Here is a 17,876-nt window from a genome sequence, read left to right on the forward strand (position 1 = left end):
TAGACAAACCTTGTATAAAATATGTTGAATTTGTACCTTTTGAAACAACGTCAGATCTTCAACATTATATCCACTACCAGAAAAAACTAAACAATAGGCTGAGCAGCACCCCCTACTGGAGAGTTGATCTATCTACAGCTATTCATTTGGTCTCCCCTCCAGGGTTTTAACCAAGCCCTACTTAGCTTTAATATTTGTCACTGACTAATAGCAATGTGCTATTGTGAGAATAATTATTGAGAGATCTCTTGATAACTAAATAGATTCACTGTTGCTATTGAAGTCATTCCAAAGGGTAGGTTTAACAGAGCAACTGAAATGTGCCCACACTTTAAAAGTCATATCGTCAATGATACTATTAAGGCCCATATAGCATTTGTAAAGTAATCAACCTCTACTGTTTGAATTCAACCCAGACCGGGCCGGTTCCAGGCATAAGCAGTTTTAGGAACTCAGTCGGGGTCTCAACTTACTATTGAGAGGAAGAATAGTAGAATACACCAGGTGCAATTTCAAAATGTGGATGTGTATCAGCAGTTTTTCTCTTGGTATGCCAGTCTCTGACAGTCACTCAATTAGCCCTGTCAGCTAACAATTTTTAGATTGGTAGTTAGTCTAGCCATATATCTAAACTTGTGGTAATCATGGCCGAATACCGACCGGGCACGCAGGGCACTTGCCCAGGGGCCCTGACCTCCAGGGAGCCTGTCATGCCAAATAATGTCCCCCAGCCAAAAAGTGTCCCCCCCTGCGTCATAATGGGATTCGAAAAACTATTAGTTTCAGTTGCTATAGCAACGGTGTGATGACCTAATACGTCGAATTTTGGATGATCATTACAACCTAAATTACATTATGTTCATCCCCGCTATGTTAAACAAAGCTGATGTCCACGATAAGCTTGCTGTTTAAATGAGTTTTGTTGAGCTAATAAGATGAAAACATCACTTCGAACTACTTTTGGGTACCTTGTTAACATTTCAACAACATGAAATCAATGCCTTAAACGTTGCTACGTTCCAGAAATAGCAAAGAAAATGTGTAATCTTAAAGTCAGCTAATTTCCACTCCATTCATATGCAAATCAGTTTGATTCACACACTGGCTTGTCTGGCTGGCTTGTTTTTATTTTGAGCTGCCCTTCCCTTGTTTTTTCAAATTTAATTTCAGTACCCTATTATGATTCATTATTTTTTTTTATCTCACTTACCTCATTAGTACACCCTTGTGGTTGAATATATATGTACATATTATAGGTCCTAGGATTCCACAATGAATAATGTTGAACTAACAAATAACATCAAGGGATTCGTTACAATTTACAGCAATTAACACCTTGTGAAACAGCTGTGAAAACCAAGCTGGCAATATTTACGATTTAAATATATAAACTTGTATATTTTTGTGGTACAGACATGTCATTCATTTATTTTCACAGATTTTTTTTGAACACTCAAATGGCAATCAGACTGAAATACTTAATTCTGGTGTGTGGAATATAGAGGTGGTGGGTGCTGTGTGGGTGGGAGGTTCTGCCTGTCACTTGTTCTCAACAGGCAGCCAGTCTCGGAAGGGGGACTTGAAGAGGGAGACTGTAAAGTCCAGGCACTGCTGCTCTCTTTGTTCTGAGTGTTTGCAGTGCTAGTGTTTTTAGTTAATCTGTGTATCTCACATATTATGTGCCCAGTATGATAGAGCAAGATAACTGTCTTAGCAGATAATTACAATAACTGTAGCTTTAGATGATGTAATGAAAAGTTGGAGGGTGGTTGGTAATGGAAGACATCAAGTGGATCCACATCTGCGTGTTAGGCAGAAACCCTTAGTTCCTGGAGAACAGGAACAGAGTTCAAGTGAACAGGGGAGGAGACAAACGCAAACAAGCAAAGACACAGGCTACAGGTAGATCAGGTATGTACAAATACAGTTATTGATTGATTTAATTTCAATTCAATGTTCGATTAAACATGCAATAATGTTAATGGCAGACATAGAAAAGAAAGAAAGGATGCCTGTCTGATGGGAGGAGGTTTCCAGAGATGGAGAAGGGAGGAGGGGATGGGATGAGCGGGCAGAGTTTTGGGCAATCAGATGTCATTAGATGCAGAATTTCGTCTGGAGGGAGAGGAGAGGAAGAGTTAAAGGATGAGGAGAGAGGGAAGAGGCAGAATCAAGAGACAGGTGCTGCGGCTAGTTCTTCCTGTCACTTGTCCTCGACAGGCAGCCAGTCTCAGTCAGGGGTGGTGGGACGGAAAAGCAAACATTAAGGATATTCATTTTTAATAACATGGGCCTGGTTTAGTTGGAAGCCCTCTCACCACGTCAAGGTACAGGCCGAGAGAAGGTTTTTTAAAATATATTTTTGACCCAGTTTAATTAAGGCCTTTAAACCCCTACTCTATCTTTTTAGTGTTTGCCTGATGGGGCTTGGATAGGTGTAGCAATATGGTGATGACTCCACCCTGCTGTGTAATGGGCTCCAGGACACTTCTGCCATATTACGTACATAAATCTAGAACCTCCGGATATGCAAACCCTAACTAGAAACCAATGTCCCTGGCCTAAAGTTTGATTTGGAATTGGGCACAAAAGATTCATGGCTAGAGAGAAGGTGTTAAGGACCAGTTAGGAACTGGGCAACTGAACACTACATTTTAGTCAATTGAAAATGTTACTTGCAATGAATACATTTTGTATCAAATGTATACATTTACAGCCAATTCGAGCAAGTTTCAAATATTTACCAGCAAACAAATGGAAAAATATATGAATATTTACCTGTTTGTAAACGTTACTTGCAATACAAGACAGATACATGTGCTATATACTTACCAACCAAATTACCAACTTCACAGCCAATGTCTGCAAGATAACACATCTTTATACAAATGTAAAACAATATTACAACATGATTAAGGTTATTTACAATAACATACAATTTACAACAAGATGTAATGTAGTAAAATACCTACCGTCTTGAGGTGGGGAGCCGGCCAAGCAGTGACAACAAGGGTGGGGAAAACATCAGACAAAACAGATGACGGACAACGGACACGATGGACAGACCAATCTCATGCACATTGACGACATGAGACAAACAAGACACATGAAAACGCTTGCCACATCTCCTGCAACGGGCCACCTCCTTACCTTCTCTCACGTATTTCCAGCAGAAGCAGTGGATGCTGACCTCTCTTGTGTAGGGTGTGGATACCTTGGGAGGCCTGGACCCAGGACGGGGACTGGAATCGGGACTGGGAAATGGTGGCAGGCACCCAGCCTGAAAACAAGAGAAAATATGTTTTTTCTCATGGATTTCTGATGGTATAGTGCCATGGAGGGTTCCTCATCTCTGCAGAGAGTAAGACTGTTTGCAATAGCAGACATCCCACAATCTGTGCCCCCTTTCTGCTGCTGGACTGCCGGCCACTCCACAGTCACAGAGGTCCCTGGAAAAGATAAGAGAGAGGTGAGATGTGAGAGAAACTCTGGGGTGGTGTCATGACCACTGGAGTCATACACCCTAACAGTACCTTCCTGGCAGCGAAGGTTACTTACCGTGACCCAGTGGTTAGCCTGTGATTGACTATCTGGACAAACCCCTGGGCCAATGTTGGTACTGCTGACAGCATGGTGATGCCGCCCACCATGAGGAGGCCTCCTACTTCTGGATGCTGCACCTGCAAAAGAGCTTGAGCTTGATCAATTGTAAAATTGTCTAACCAGGAGTGTGACGGAAGAATGACCCACCAAAGGTCCTCCATCCAGCCACAGAGAGCAGCTGGCCTTACCTGCCCCTGTTGGACACTAGTGATGAGAACCTCACTAGTGTCATGACTGACCACGAGAATCCAAATAGGTCAGATCAGGTTTGCAATTAATAACTTCAATCAGACCCCCTCTGGGGGAAGGCAATAACTAGTGGGGATTAACAACTCACGTCCTGTTGAACATCAAGGGAGAAGATCCAGGTGCTCTCCAAATTCGCCAAAGGAACGTGCTTTGTTTCAACAGACCCATTTCCCGCTGAAACTCTAACACGTTCAAAATCGAATACTGGAACAATATTTCTAACGTAGAATGTGGGGAATGGTCAGAGGCGATCTATAGAACACTAATGTCATTTTGTTTGTTATTTTGTGATGTCATTAAAAATGTTAAAAAGGAAATACTGTAACTTGGAAAGTATACCCACTACTTAGATGAAGTTTCCATACTATGGGTTGTGCATGTAATATGAAAAATTATGAAAGTGTTTTTGTTAAGAAAGGGATGTGATTTGAGAAGTTATAAGAGATAATTGTTTTTCATAACTTTGCACAGTAAGTAATGACAGCCCCGAAGTGAGTCAGGGAGCATACCGCCTGGCTGGCAGGCCAGTGCTGGGATCTGTGGTGGCACATTCAACACAAGGTTTGGCTGCGTCCTGGGCTATACTGAGAGGAGTGCCCCTCGCTGATATTTGTGCTGCAGCCAGCTGGGCTTCCTCTTGCACCTTTTCTAGGTACTATCGGGTAAATGTGGCACCTCCCTCCCTCAGCGGTTGGTTCAGCGGTCCTGGGCCCCTTCCGGGGACTGTGCCGGGACCCGCCTTCCACATTGACGGCCCATGAATCTTGGTTCCGCGCTGGGACTTTGCCGCTGGCTGACCAGGTCCCTCTAGCACCGACTAAATCTGGTACGGGTATACCAATATATTGGAGTGATCCAATATAGTGAAACATAACGAAGGTTACGTATGTAACCATGGTTATGTGAGCTATATGGATCACTCCAATCCTCTACGGTGCTAGAGGCGCCTCAAAAATGATGTAGAGAACGTGTGTCGCAGCCATGGGGTCTATATATAGGGGCGAACCCCAGCCGTGACACAGGTGTACACGGCAGTAAATCTGTAAATCCTCACCTCGGATGTATCCCCCCGCCGCGGAATGATACCAATATATTGAAGTGATCCATATAGCTCACATAACCGTGGTTACATACGTAACCTTCGATATTCTACACGCAACAGACCGGAAGGAAGGACTATTGTTTTTTGTGTTACGTTTTTTAGTGGCTAACCCACTATGTTTATAAACCAACAAACCCTAATTTGGCACTATATACAACCATTTGTTTTTAATGTGTAGTTGCTCCTTGTTTCTGTCGACCAACATTTGCTTTTTCAGTTTGAGAAGTGCTCCTTCATAATACATTTGAATACATTATAACAAAATACATTTTATAAACTGCATAAGATAAGATTAAAGAAGATGAGAAGACACCGTGTTTCATATTGACAGCACTAAAATTACAATGAAGATTCAACTCTTTAAAGAACATACAAGCTAATATTACAATTAATAATTTACAACTCATAGCTTAAAAATGAATAGCATGACGAATGAAAACAACAAGCATGTCACTCATTCTCCTTTATCTTTCTGGCAAGCAACCTACGGTAGTGTAGTTGAATGTTCCTACACCAGTCAATTGTTTGTCTCCCCCTGATGATGATAGTTTTATCTGCACCATAAAAACTAGAACAGACATTCATGTTTTTCTGATACACATATTGCTGCTTTCACACTATATGCCAGTGTCAGTTTGCCATTGCACTGGTTTAAAGCTTTTCAATGGTTATTTTTCTAATCTCTTTTTTGTGACAGGGTCACAGCTGAAGGATCACACCTGAGTCAACTGGTGTTCCCTGAGGTACATTTTGGCCCCGCTCAACTTCCTGCTCTGTCTAGCTCACCTTCCTCCACACCCTCATGCTCCTCGTCCTGCCACAGCGAGGTCTTGTTGTGTGTGTACTTGGTGTCGTCCTCACACTTCATCTCGCAGTGGTAGAAGTATCTGAAGTTGGACACAATGACAGGCACAGGCAGCGAGATGGTGAGCATGCCGGCAATGGCCAACCACACCGTCTTGGGGTACATGTCGCTGTAGCCCATGGTTGTCATGGTGACCACAGACCACCAGAAGGCGTCGGCGATGCTGACGAACGCTGTGTCCTTGTGGTTGCATCGATGCAATCTTCAACGAAAAATATGGACAGAAATATGACGCAACCACGTATAAAATGATGCAACATTTCTTGATATCAATGATAGTAAAAGCTATTATTTGAGTTGAAGCGAGAGAAAATAAACTCTGACTTCGGAATGAAACGTTGCCCATTCACATCTCATATACTGACTGACTACAATATTGTATCTTGAAAATGTTAAAAAATACATTGCGTTCATTTTGGCATGTTTACCTGCCTTCAATAGCCACTGTAGTTTGCATAGATTGCATGCCCATGGTAAGTGAATAGGGCGAACTGGCTAACTACTACCGTTAGCTAGCTAGCTAGCCACGAAGAATTGGTAGCTAGCTAACCATGAAGAATTGACTACTACCTTGCATAACATTAATTTTAGGTCATTCTTGCCTGTTAAACTATCTGGTTAGCTAGATTATTACGATTCACATATACAGTTGAAGTCGGAAGTTTACATACACTTAGGTTGGAGTCATTAAAACTTGTTTTTCAACCACTCCACACATTTCTTGTTAACAAACTATAGTTTTAGCAAGTCGGTTAGGACATCTACTTTGTGCATGACACAAGTAATTTTTCCAACAATTGTTTACAGACAGATTATTTCACTTATAATTCACTGTATCACAATTCCAGTGGGTCAGAAGTTTACATACACTAAGACTGTGCCTTTAAACAGCTTGGAAAATTCCAGAAAATTATGTCATGGCTTTAGAAGATTCTGATAGGCTAATTGACATCATTTGAGTCAATTGGAGGTATATCTGTGGATGTATTTCAAGGCCTACCTTCAAACTCAGTGCCTCTTTGCTTGACAAAAGAAACCAGCCAAGACCTCAGAATTTTATTTGTAGACCTCCACAAGTCTAGTTAATCCTTGGGAGCAATTTCCAAATGCCTGAATGTACCACGTTCATCTGTACAAACAATAGTATGCAAGTATAAACACCATGGGACCACGCAGCCGTCATACCGCTCAGGAAGGAGACGCATTCTGTCTCCTAGAGATGAACGTACTTTGGTGCGAAAAGTGCAAATCAATTCCAGAACAACAGCAAAGGACCTTGTAAAGATGCTGGAGGAAACAGGTACAAGTCTATATCCAAGGTAAAACGAGTCCTATATCGACATAACCTGAAAGGCCGCTCAGCAAGGAAGAAGCCACTGCTCCAAAACCACCATAAAAAAAGCCAGACTACGGTTTGCAACTGCACATGGGGACAAAGATCGTACTTTTTGGAGAAATGTCCTCAGACTTGGTCTGATGAAACAAAAATATAACTGTTTGGCCATAATGACCATCGTTATGTTTGGAGGAAAAAGGGGGTTGCTTGCAAGCCAAAGACCACCATCTCAACCGTGAAGCACGGGGGTGGCAGCATCATGCTGTGGGGTTGCTTTGCTGCAGGAGGGACTGGTGCACTTCACAAAATAGTTGGTATCATGAGGAAGTAAAATTATTTGGATATATTGAAGCAACATTTCAAGACATCAGTCAGGAAGCTAAATCAAAGTTGTGGCAAAATGGCTTAAGGACAACAAAGTCAAGGTATTGGAGTGGCCATCACAAAGCCTTGAACTCAATCCTATAGAAAATGTGTGGGCAGAACTGAAAAAAGTGTGTGCAGCAAGGAGGCCTACAAACCTGACTCAGTTACACCAGCTCTGTCAGGAGGAATGGGCCAAAATTCACCCAACTTATTGTGGGAAGCTTATGGAAGGCTACCCGAAACGTTTGACCCAAGTTAAACAATTTAAAGGCAATGCTAACAAATACTAATTGAGTGTATGTAAACTTCTGACACACTGGGAATGTGATGAAAGAAATAAAAACTGAAATAAATCATTCTCTCTACTATTATTCTGACATTTCACAATCTTAAAATAAATGACCTAAGACAGGGAATTTTTTCAGGAATTGTGAAAAACTGAGTTTAAATGTATTTGGTTAAGGTGTATGTAAACTTCTGACTTCAACTGTAGCTAGTTGATGGTTATGAGGTAAAACTTTTGCTTTGTGTATATCTTGTTTCGTCTCTATTGCCATTGTCCTGGTTGGAAGTAGGTTCAGTGAATGGGTAAATCCATAGTAAGTCAATAGGGCTAACTGGCTAGCTATCTAGCCACTAAGAATTGGTAGCTTGTTACCCACGAAGAATTGACATCTACCTTGCAGAACATTAGTTTAAAGGCATTTGGCTGTTTAACTAGCTGGCTAGCTAGATTATTACGATTCACATATAGCTAGCTGATAATTGTGAAGTAAAACGTTTGCTTTGTGTGTATCTTGTTTCGTCTCTATTGCCATTGTCCTGGCTGGAAGAAGGTTCAGTGAATGGGGAGGTGCAGCGTGTGTGAGGTAATACAGTAGGGGGAGTGCGAGTGCTTCTCAAATGTAATGTTTTATGCGTACTCCACACTCTCGTCCTCACAAGAACGGACTCAAGAGAACGTCCTCGGAGAATGCACTCGAAGCATGACAGTTTGGAGTACGGTAGTATGCATATTGAGAAATACCCCCTGACTAACCTGATCACCCGGATGATGGACAGTGACATTCCCGGGGCCTTCTCAGTGTCCTTAGTAGGGCAGGATGGTTGTGAAGTCGATGATGTTCATCACATCCTTGAAAAAGTGCATCTGGCTGGGCAAATCGGAGGGCCTGTTGTCTGGACCTATGGCAGTCTCTATGGGGGTGCCACAGGGTTCAATTCTTGGGCTGACACTTTTCTCCGTGTATATCAATGATGTCGCTCTTGCTGCTGGTGACTCTCAGATCCACCTCTACGCAGACGACACCATTTTGTATACATCTGGCCCTTCATTGGACACTGTGTTAACAAACCTCCAAACATGCTTCAATGCCATACAACACTCCTTCAGTAGCCTCCAACTGCTCTTAAACACTAGTAAAACTAAATGCATGCTTTTCAATCGAACGCTGCTGGCACCCGCCCACCCGACTAGAATCACCACTCTCGACGGGTCTGACCTAGAGTATGTCGACAACTACAAATACCTAGGTGTCTGGTTAGACTGTAAACTCTCCTTCCAGACTCACATAAAGAATCTCCAATCCAAAGTTAAATCTAGAATCGGCTTCCTATTTCGCAACAAAGCCTCCTTCACTCATGCTGCCAAACATGCCCTCGTAAAACTGACTATCCTACCGATCCTTGACTTCGGCGATGTCATTTACAAAATAGCCTCCAACACTCTACTCAGCAAATTGGATGTAGTCTATCACAGTGCCATCCGTTTTGTCTCCAAAGCCCCATACACTACCCACCACTGTGACCTGTACGCTCTTGTTGGCTGGTCCTCACTACATGTTCGTCGTCAAACCCACTGGCTCCAGGCCATCTATAAATCACTGCTAGGCAAATCCCCGCCTTATCTTAGCTCATTGGTCACCATAGCAGCACCCACCCGAAGTCTGCGCTCCAGCAGGTATATCTCACTGGTCATTTCCAAAGCCAACACCTCCTTTGGCCGCCATTCCTTCCAGTTCTCTGCTGCCAATGACTGGAACGAATTGCAAAAATCTCTGAAGCTGGAGACTCTTATCTCCCTCACTAACTTTAAGCATCAGTTGTCAGAGCACCTTACCGATCACTGCACCTGTACACAGCCCATCTGAAATTAGCCCACCCAACTACCTCATCCCTATATTGTTATTTATTTTGCTCTTTTGCACCCCAGTATCTCTATTTGCACATAATCTCTTGCACATCTAGCATTCCAGTGTTAATACTATTGTAATTATTTTGCACTATAGCCTATTTATTGCCTTACCTCCATAACTTGCTACATTTGCACACACTGTATATATATTTTCTGTTGTATTTTTGACTTTATGTTTTTTACCCCATATGTAACTCTGTGTTGTTTTTATCGCACTGCTTTGCTTTATCTTGGCCAGGTCGCAGTTGTAAATGAGAACTTGTTCTCAACTGGCTTACCTGGTTAAATAAAGGTGAAAAAAAAAAAAAAAAAAAAAAAAAAAGCTGGCAAAACACATGAGCAGCTCAAAAGAGAGCCAGCAGACACACATGGTCTCCACCAGGAAGAAGGTGTCCTGGAAGACGCTGCCCCCCACCGAGATCTCCAAGGAGAAACATGAGTGTTCACGCCACTCCCCATGCTCCCCATCCATCTCCACTGTCGCTATCCCGTCTCCCTCCTCTGCGGCCCAGCCGCATAGCCAACACTCTTCAGTCAGCCTGCCACTCCTCACTGGGGAGACAAGATTGCACTGTTACAAGCGCTTCCTGGCAGTCACCCCTCGTGCAAAAGGCAGCCACCGTCAGCCTAGTATAGCTCTCCTGAAGGAATGTGATAACATTACCAGGCAGATTGCTCAAGATTGACTTTGAAATTGGACGTCTGTCCATGTGCTGAGAATGTTGGGAAATGCCATCAAAACCGGCCACTAGGGGCAACAGTGAGCGCTATTACCATGACTCCAGATCCAAAGGTTGCATGTTCAATCTCAGTGGTAGATACAAATGTTTTATTTTAACTCTATCCCAAACCTTTTGAAGGAATACTTTGGGATTTTGGCAATGAGGCCCTTTATCTACATCCCCAGAGTCAGATGAACTCGTGGATATGAAGGAAGTTAGAGGTAGTTTTGCGAGCCAATGCTAACTAGCGTTAACAGAGTGACTGGTAGTCAATGGGTATCTACTAGACACATCCCATAGCTACACACCTCCCATTCAAGACACACCAGAACTACACACATCCAGGGCCGGATTAATGCAGGGGCTTACGGACTGAAGCCCCTGGGCCCAGGGCCGTGGGGGGCCCAAAAGGCAACAAAAAAATAGTATTTTAAGAAATGAAGGAAATATATACAGTATATATTATATATACAGTATATATTATATAACCACAGGAGGACTCAGGAGCCTGCTCTCAATAAGTTTAGACTGCCTGCTGCTGCCTGTGCCGCTCTGCTGATCATCAGATGTGGGTAGGAGAGGAGGTAGGGGGCCCACGTGGGTAACTGGGATGCCCTGCCTTGACAGGGTAACCAATTGATAAAATAAAAAACTGCATTATAAGTAAATGTGACTGGTCAATTGTGTCAGTCAGGGGCTGTGCCAGTAAGGGACCAAAGAGACCAAAAAACACAAATAAACATTACATTATTTATTTGTATTATATATTTTTTTTTTCATCCAAACACAGGAGCCCGCTCTCAATGTTCAACATACACCAGAGAGAATAATTTTGCCACAGAGGATCAATAGTTTAAAAAAATAACTGTGGATTAAGTTTTATCACGAGCACATACAGGTAACTGCCAAAATAAAGGAAACACCAACATAAACTGTCTTGAAAAGGTGTCAGGCCACCACGAGCTGGCAGAACCGCTTCAATGTGCATTGGCATAGATTCTATAAGTGGACCTAAACCATGCCAGGAAAATGCACCCCACAACATAACATACAGTGCCTTAGGAAAGTATTCATACCCCATTAACATTTTCCACTTTTTGTTACGTTACAGCCTTATTCTAAAAAAAAAATCCCCCTTCATCAATCTACACACAACACCCCATACTGACAAAGCAAAAACAGTTTACATAAGTATTCAGACCATTTACTCAGTACTTTGTTGAAGCACCTTTGGCAGCGATTACAGCATCAAGTCTTCTTGGGTATGATGCTACAAGCTTGGCACACATGTATTAGGTCAGTTTCTCCCATTCTTCTCTGCAGATCCTCTCAAGCTCTGTCAGGTTGGATGGGGAGCATTGCTGCACAGCTATTTTCAGGTCTCTCCAGAGATGTTAGATCGGGTTCAAGTCCGGGCTCTGGCTGGGCCACTCAAGGACATTCAGAGACTTGTCCCGAAGCCACTCCTGCATTGTCTTGGTTGTGTGCTTAGGGTCGTTGTCCTGTTGGAAGGTGAACCTTTGCCCCAGTCTGAGGTCCTGAGCGCTCTGGGGCAGGTTTTCATCAAGGAGCTCTCTGTACTTTGCTCCGTTCATCTTTGCCTCGATCCTGACTAGTCTCCCACTTTCCCTGGTTCCAAACTTCTTCCATTTAAGACTGATGGAGGCCACTGAGTTCTTGGGGACCTTCACTGCTGTAGAAATTTTTTGGTACCCTTCCCCAGATCTGTGCCTCGACACAATCTTGGCTCAGAGCTCTACGGACAATTCCTTCGACCTCATGGCTTGGTTTTTGCTCTGACATGCACTGTCAACTGTGGGACAGGTGTGTGCCTTTCCAAATCATGTCCAATCAATTGAATTTACCACAGGTGGACTCCAATCAAGTTGTAGAAACATCTCAAGGATAATCAATGGAAACAGGATGCACCTGAGCTCAATTTCGAGTCTCATAGGAAAGGGTCTGAATACTTATGTAAATAAGGTACTTCTGTTTTGTTTATTTTATACATTTGCCAAAATTTCTAAAAAACCTGTTGTCGCTTTTTTATTATGGGGTATTGTGTGTAGATTGCTGAGATAAAAAAAAAATGTTTTAGAATAAGGCCTTAGCGTAAGAAAAAGTAAAGGGGTCTGAATTCTTTCCAAAGGCACTGTATACTTTGTATCCCTCATTTACTGAAGTGTTTCCTTTATTTTGGCAGTTACTGACATGCCTACAGTCGGAAAGGCCGCAGTTTTTTGCTTGTGTTGTGGCCATAGACTTATGTCCATAGAAGCTTTTGGAAACGCTTACCCTGGCAATTTGACCGTTAAACTCTTGGGTACACTAACAATGGCTGCCAGTCTGACTTGGATGGAACTGCCATCTATGGATTATATTTCTATGGTTGGTTGCGCCTGTAGGTTTGTGCTTTGCAGAATTCAAAATACAATCGCCGAAAAACGTACAGTTTGGAAAACAAATGCCTATTGCTGAAACGAGAAGACTAATCTGTCTGTAGAACCAATAGAAATAATTATTTCTCAACAACTCCCAAAACAGCAGCACTGTTTTCCAAAGTAACTCATCTTGAGGATAGGCTATTGCCATGAGGAGCGCATCAGCCATCCCCGTGAGTAGCCTATGGCTTCATCTTCATCATTAAGTGAGTCAGTGTGCAACTGGAAATTATATTTAGTAGCTTACTGTAGCCTATAATATATATATATATATATATATATATATATATATATATATATAGTACCAGTCAAAAGTTTGGACACATCTACTCATTCAAGGGTTTTTCTTTATTTTTACTATTTGTTACATTGTAGAATAATAGTGAAGATATGAAAACTATGAAATATCACATATGGAATCATGTAGTAACCAAAAAAGTGTTAAACAAATCAAAATATATTTTCTATTTGAGATTCTTCAAAAAGCCACCCAAACCATCTCAATTTGGTTGAGGTTGGGGGATTGTGGAGGCCAGCTCATCTGATGCAGCACTCCATCACTCTCCTTCTTGGTAAAATAGCCCTTACACAGCCTGGAGGCCTGTTGAAAAACAAGCCCAAACCAGATGGGATGGCGTATCGCTGCAGAATGCTGTGGTAGCCATGCTGGTCAAGTGTGCCTTGAATTCTAAATAAATCACAGACAGTGTCACCAGCAAAGCACCCCCACACCATAACACCTCCTCCTCCATGTTTTACGGTGGGAAATACACATGCGGAGATCATCCGTTCACTCACACCGCGTCTCACAAAGACACAGCGGTTGGAACCAAAAATCTCAAATTTGGACTCCAGACCAAAGGACAAATTTCCACCGGTCTATTGTCCATTGCTCATGTTTCTTGGCCCAAGCAAGTCTCTTCTTCTTATTGGTGTCCTTTAGTAGTGGTTTCTTTGCAGCAATTCGACCATGAAGGACTGATTCGCACAGTCCCCTCTGAACAGTTAATGTTGAGATTTGTCTGTGACATGAACTCTGTGAAGCATTTATTTGGGCTGCAATTTCTGAGGCTGGTAACTCTAATGAACTTATCCTCTGCAGCAGAGGTAACTCTGGGTCTTCCATTCCTGTGGTGGTCCTCATGAGAGCCAGTTTCATCATAGCGCTTGATGGTTTTTGCGACTGCACTTGAAGAAACTTTCAAAGTTCTTGAAATGTTCCGTATTGACTGACCTTCATGTCTTAAAGTAAGGATGGACTGTCATTTCTCTTTGCTTATAGGAGCTGTTCTTGCCATAATGTGGACTTGGTCTTTTACCAAATAAGGCTATCTTCTGTATACCCCCCCTACCTTGTCACAACACAACTGATTGGCTCAAACGCATTGAAATGCATTCCAGGTGACTACCTCATGAAGCTGGTTGAGAGAATGCGAAGAGTGTGCAAAGTTGTCATCAAGGCAAAGGGTGGCTATTTTGAAGTATTTCAAATATACAATATATTTTGATTTGTTTAACACTTTTTTGCTTACTACATGATTCTATATGTGTTATTTCATAGTTTTGATGTCTTCACTATCATTCTACAATGTAAAAAATAGTAAAAATAAAGAAAAACCCAGGTGTGTCCAAACATCTGACTGGTACTGTATTTCTTCCTAATATTGTACTATCTGTGTGTCGCTTCACTGGCCTGGGCTATTGTTTGTTTGAATTCAAGACCAGATTAATCTCAGTTTGTCAGTGTCAGAGTAGCCACTCATTTCGGTCATTTGTGTGGTATTAAGAAATATTCAGTTAATGTCTTCTGTCATGTAGATGAGGTAGAATTGCATGAAATGCATTTTCAAAAGGCTATAAAAACAAAAACAATGCCCCGGGGCCTATGATTTCTTAATTCGGTCCTGCACACATCCCATTCAAGACACACCAGATAGACCATGTGAGGTAGACTTAGACTTTACCAGATGAGTTGACTGTATGACACAAAAATGTGTCGCAATACTAATTTGTTACGTATCTGAAGTAAATATCCAATAACCGGTTTGAACAGTTGAAATTATTAATAAAACTTAAGAGGAAGAAATGTGTCATTTTGAAAATGATACATGGCTCTCCTCTATCTTTCCCTCCATCCATCTTGCTCTCTTGACGCTTTTCAAAATTCGATTAAATATTCAAAAGCAGATAAGTGGGAGTTAGACCAAAATGTAGTATTTCATTCGATTGTTTCAAAGACATCATTGTTTTAATGACATCATTGCTTAAACACTTGTTAACCCTCTTTCACAAAATATCATATTTCCCCTCTCCCTTACCATCACATGTCCAGTAACTATCCCTAACCTGCTCTGACTGTAATGTTATGTAACACTTTCCATCTACCGAATGTTCACTCAATCTCTCCTATTTTAGATGGAGGAGGAAACAAGTGGATATTTGGCCACTTTGGACTATTGACCCAAACGTTTTCAATTTTCCTTGTCTCTTCTTTATCCCATCCAGAGTATGTGAGCGGAGCGGAGCTGGAGCGAGGAGCGGAGCGTGCCCAATTTGACTGGAGAACAGAGCGAGATTCCCAAAGGCTGGAACATGGGCCTTCTCGCCCACTCCAATTTCGCTCCAGTAGTGCTCACTTCACGAGCTCAGGGCATGCCTGGCACGGTATGCATTTGTAGTCTACTTGTGTGCTGCAATAGCCCATTGCTTTAGCTACTGTTATGGAGTTCGCTAAATATTTTCATAAAGAAGCTGATAAAACACACAGGTGCAAAATCAAGGTGATTTACAACTTACAAAGATGAGGACAAAGACCAAGAGAGGGAGTGCAGTGATGTATTGTCCACAACTAAATAATCATTGTGGAATCTGAAATGACACATATCCCGAAAGCATGATGGTGTACTTACTACTTGCACATGCTAAAAGAAAGGAACAAGGTGGGTAGCTAACTAAGTGTGTCATTGTAGCAATGTATTTTTAAACTAAAAATCAGATCTCTTAAAGGTTTTGTTAATTTTTGTTCTATGATCTATACAATAGGCCATAATTGATTTTGGCCCAATAGGCCTGGCATATTCCAACTTTCAAGGAGCTTTCCGTTTTGATTGCGTTATTTTGCCTAAAAAACCTTTAAGCCTACCTATAGACAAATAACAAAATAAAAACTCTTCATCTCTGCCCAACCTGGCAAGAGTGGCCTGGAGGGTGTTTAGCCCAGTGGCCCTGCAAACGCAGAGAGGATATTCTCCATTGCTGGCCTGCTCTCCAGGTACCATCGCTTGAGCCTGGTCAATCTCGTGTTTCTAAAAATGATTGAAGTTGTATTTAATTCTTAGTAAGTCAGCCTATATGCGCAATTTATAGACTATAATGATTTAATACAACGAAATGTTGTTTAAATGCTGAGCCCTTTATGTCCCTACCAGCCTATTGTGTCGCACTCGCAAATGCTTCACAATGTATTTCTTTGTAGGTTATAGCCTTGAAATATTTGAAATAATATAGCCTAAATAATTAATTTGTGTTCCTTCTTAGGCTCCCTGTCTGGCTCCTGACCAATTTAAAGTGTTTATATGTTGTTTAATACGACGTGTAGCCTATTTTAAATGATGAACGCTTCTTACATTCACCTTTTCACGTTTATTAAAATACTTTTCATTCAAATCATATGGTTTGCTTTCAATACTTCAAAAGCAAATGGTAGGTCCAGGTAGTCCCAAAAATAGATGGGTGATGGTTAAATTGTGATTTTAATGAATGGAGCGAATTTGGAGCAGGAGTTTCTTTTGCGCAAGCATCGCTCCATGAGCGATGAGCGGGATTTCCGATCGCTCAACTCCGCTCACAAACTCTGATCCCATCTCACTACTCCCTTGCCGCCTTACCTCACAAAACTCATTCTTGCTCCTGAAGTCGGGCAACATCTCCAGGCAGAAGATGAGGATGGGCACCACGATCACCATGACGCTGGTGATGGCGATGATGCTCTCGCCCGACAATGACTCTGGATGCTCAAACAGCATTCACAGACTCCTTGGGGAAGTCCTCGTCCTCCTCGAAGCACGCCATGATCTACTCGACCAGCTCATAGAAATGCAGCTCGTCAATGAAAACATCCAGGGGAACATTGGCGGGCCGCCGGAAGCCGCCCACCCGACTGGGAAAAGTAGAGCATGGCGTCAAAGCAGGCCCGATTGCAGTCCAAGAAGAGCTCGTTGTGCAACAGGTCGAAGTAGCGAAGCCGGCATCTGGGGTCGCCCAGCATGGAGTCCGGGAACTGGGCCAAAGTGTGGAGCTGGGTCTCGTAGCGCATCCCTGAGACGTTGATGGTGAGACGTTTGCTCAGCGCCCAGCTGCTCCTCAACAGGGACCTGGACTGCCGGCTCTCTCGCGTCCTTCTCACCCACTTTCTTCTCCTTCTCGCCCTTCTCCTCGCTGTTGAGATGGTTCTTTAGCTGTTTGTCTTTCATTCCTTCTTCATTGTCTCTCTTTCCTCCTCCTACACCTCTTTCTGGGTCGTTCTTTTCCATCCCTGTAGTAAGAACAGGTTGGATGTGGGTCTTAAACCAGAGTGGGAATTGAATCCGTTTGGGAACAGATGCATCACTACACATATGACATAGTCATTATTAGTTGCAGGGTTTAAGCTGTAAATATGCAAAAGGTGGCAGTCATGTCAAAAATCTTTGTTACTGTTCAGTTCTCTGTCAGACATGCAAATGTACATAGGCCTGTACTATTACAAAATCATATCCATACTCATAAACTATACATAATGTCCAAATAAGTATGTCCAAATAATCCAAATATATTTGTTACGGTACTCTTCACTCATTTCACACATTTTATTATGTAACACATTTCATCGATTAAATACAGTGCATTCGGAAAGTATTCAGACCCCTTGGCTTTTTCCACATTTTGTTACGTTACAGCCTTATCCTAAAATGGATTAAATAAAAAAAAAATCCTCATATATCTACACACAATACCCCA

General features: G+C 42.2%; 1 pseudogene; it reads right to left on the reverse strand.

Moving 5' to 3' along the window:
- Positions 1-1,822: 1,822 nt before the first annotated feature.
- LOC121548102 lies at positions 1,823-17,410 on the reverse strand (annotated as a pseudogene).
- Positions 17,411-17,876: the final 466 nt, after the last annotated feature.

The sequence above is a fragment of the Coregonus clupeaformis genome, chromosome 31 (genome assembly GCF_020615455.1).
Source record: "Coregonus clupeaformis isolate EN_2021a chromosome 31, ASM2061545v1, whole genome shotgun sequence".
Classification (NCBI taxonomy): domain Eukaryota; kingdom Metazoa; phylum Chordata; class Actinopteri; order Salmoniformes; family Salmonidae; genus Coregonus; species Coregonus clupeaformis.